At 41.1% G+C, this 3,004-nt stretch overlaps 1 non-coding gene across 1 annotated transcript; it reads right to left on the bottom strand.

The window, feature by feature from the left end:
• Positions 1 to 345: 345 nt before the first annotated feature.
• On the bottom strand, positions 346 to 452 carry LOC128035219 (small nucleolar RNA R71). The gene has a single exon (XR_008191619.1). It is a non-coding gene; the product is annotated as a small nucleolar RNA R71 (small nucleolar RNA).
• Positions 453 to 3,004: the final 2,552 nt, after the last annotated feature.

Below are 3,004 nucleotides of genomic sequence, written 5' to 3' on the forward strand. Positions count from 1 at the left end.
GTGCCAGTATTTAACGATCGAAATCCAGGTATTAGGAGACCCAAAATTGAGGCACAATAATTCGAGCTAAAGCTAGTCATGTTCCAGATGCTTCAGACAGTAAGCCTATTCAGTGGAATGCCTACTGAAGATCCTCATCTTCACTTAAGACTATTTATGGAAGTGAGCGATTCTTTCAAGTTAGCCGGAGTACCCGAAGATGCATTACGACTGAAGTTGTTCCCATATTCGCTAAGGGACAGAGCTCGTGCTTGGTTGAACTCATTGCCACCGAACTCCATTTCTACATGGCAAGAGTTAGCTGAGAGATTCCTCATGAAGTATTTCCCACCTAGCAAGAATGCCAAGTTGAGAAATGAGATCACTGCCTTCCAAAAAATGGATGATGAGTCCCTGTATGAGGCATGGGAAAGGTACAAAGAGTTATTACGAAAGTGCCCTCATCATGGAATCCCACATTGCATTCAACTTGAGACATTCTATAATGGTCTTAACGCTCACACGAGGATGGTAATGGATGCCTTTGCTAATGGTGCTCTCCTTTCTAAGTCTTATAATGAGGCTTATGAAATTATTGAGAGGATTGTCAGCAACAATTATCAATGGACAACCATTCGAGCAACGTCAGGAAGACGAGTCGCTAGAATACATGAAGTGGACGCTCTCACTTCACTCGCATCTCAGGTATCTTCAATATCCTCAATGCTTAAGAATCTTACCACTAATGGGTCTAACAGTTTTGTAGCCCAACCACCTAACCAATTTGAGAATATAGCCTATGTGTATTGTGGGGAAGGACATTTGTTTAAAGAATGTCCATCGAACCCTGAATCCGTATATTACATGGGTAACCAAAATCAAAACTAAGGGAGGCAAGGACTGCAATCCAACTTTTATAAGTCATCATGGCAAAATCACCCAAATTTTTGCTGGAGTAACCAAGGGGCTAGAACCAGTATCACTTACACCCAACCTAGACCAACTCAGCCGCCTAGTTTCCCCCAACAAGTTTAGAAACTAACCCAAGCGAAACCATCCAATAGCTTAGAGAATCTATTGAAGGCGTACATGGTGAAAAACGATGCCACTCTAAGGAATTTGGAGAATCAAGTGGGCCAGCTTGCTACTGAACTCAGGAGCTGACCACAAGGTGCTCTACCTAGTGACATGGAGAATCTGAGAAATCTGGGGAAGGAACATTGTAAAGCATTGACATTTAGGAGCGGAAAGATAGTAGAGCCCAACACTTTCGAAGTTTAAAAGGAGCTAGCTGACGCTCAAGATTCAGAAGAAGTTCAACCAAGTGTTGAAATTCCAGTTTCACAAGAACCAGAATCTGCAAAACTCAACAAAGTAACCTTAGGACCAGCTAATTCTGAGCAACTAACAATGTCGTTAGATGCAAAATTGCCGCCAAAGACGAATCAACCAGAATCAGTCCCAGTAATGAAACCACCACCACCCTACCTTCAAAGACTTCAGAAATAGAAGCAAGAGATTCAATTCAAGAAGTTCCTTGATGTACTCAAGCAACTTCACATCAACATCCCGTTGGTTGAAGCACTTGAGCAAATGCCAAACTACGTCAAGTTCATGAAAGATATCTTGTCTAAAAAATAATGACTTGGAGAATTTGAGACGGTAGCTCTGACGAAGGAATGCAGTGCATATCTTCAAGACAAACTACCCTCAAAATTGAAGGATCCTAGATGTTTTACCATACCGTGCAACACTGGAGCAACATATTGTGGTAAGGCATTATGTGACTTAGGTGTAAGATCAAATTGATGCCTATGTCAATATTTAGGAAGTTGGGGATAAGAGACGTTAGACCAACTACAGTTACGCTTCAACTAGCAGATCGATCCTTAGCACAACCAGAAGGAAAAATCGAGGACATATTGGTATGTGTAGATAAGTTTGTCTTTCCTGCTGACTTTGTAATTCTAGATTTTGAAGCAGAAAAAGAAGTACCAATCCTCCTAGGAAGGCCGTTCCTAGCAACTGGAAGGACTCTAATTGATGTGCAAAAGGGCGAGCTTATTATGCGTGTTCAGGATGACCAGGTAACGTTTAACGTCTTTGAGTCTATACGATTTCCTGACACAATAGATGATTTCTCTGTAGTGTTCGATTTAGAGGATTTAACAGTGGAGAAGGAACTCAACTATGTTGAGGACCCACTGGAAAGAAATTTGACAGCTGATCCTCCAAATGATGAAGAGGAGTATGAATAGTTAGCTTTGCTAGAAGCTAATCAAAGGGGATTTAATCTGCAATCCCGTTTTGAATCTTTGGAGTTAGAAAAGAAGGACTATTCCTAACCAAAAGCGTCGATCGAAGAGCCACCTAAATTAGAACTCAAGGTATTACCTTCTTATTTAAAATACGTTTATTTAGGTAACGCTTCTACTCGGCCTGTGATTGTTTCAGCAGAATTGACCACTAAGCAAGAGGAAAAACTTATCTTAGTTCTGAAACAATTCAAGAAGGCCATCGGATGGACTATAACCGATATTTGTGGTATTAGTCCATCTGTATGCATACACAAGATTATCCTGAAATATGACAAAAAAGGGACAATCGATGGAGAACTGAGACTGAACCCCATCATGAAGGACGTAGTAAAAAAAGAGATCATCAAGTGGTTAGATACAGGTATCATCTATCCCATCTCAGACAGTTCATGGGTAAGCCTGGTCCAGTGTGTGCTAAAAAAAGAGGTATCACGGTCGTAGAGAATGAGAACAACGACTTAATACCGACTAGAATGATTACGGGATGGAGAATCTACATCGATTACCGGAAGCTGAACAAGGCAACTAGGAAAGATCACTTTCCTTTGCCGTTCTTGGACCAGATGATGGATAGACTCGCAGGACAAGATTACTACTGTTTTCTCGATGGATATCAGGGTATAATCAGATTACAGTAGCATCGAAAGATCAACACAAAACGACATTCACCTGTTCGTACGGTACGTTTGCATTTGTCTGCATGCCAT

Source organism: Gossypium raimondii, chromosome 11, assembly GCF_025698545.1.
Source record: "Gossypium raimondii isolate GPD5lz chromosome 11, ASM2569854v1, whole genome shotgun sequence".
Lineage (NCBI taxonomy): Eukaryota > Viridiplantae > Streptophyta > Magnoliopsida > Malvales > Malvaceae > Gossypium > Gossypium raimondii.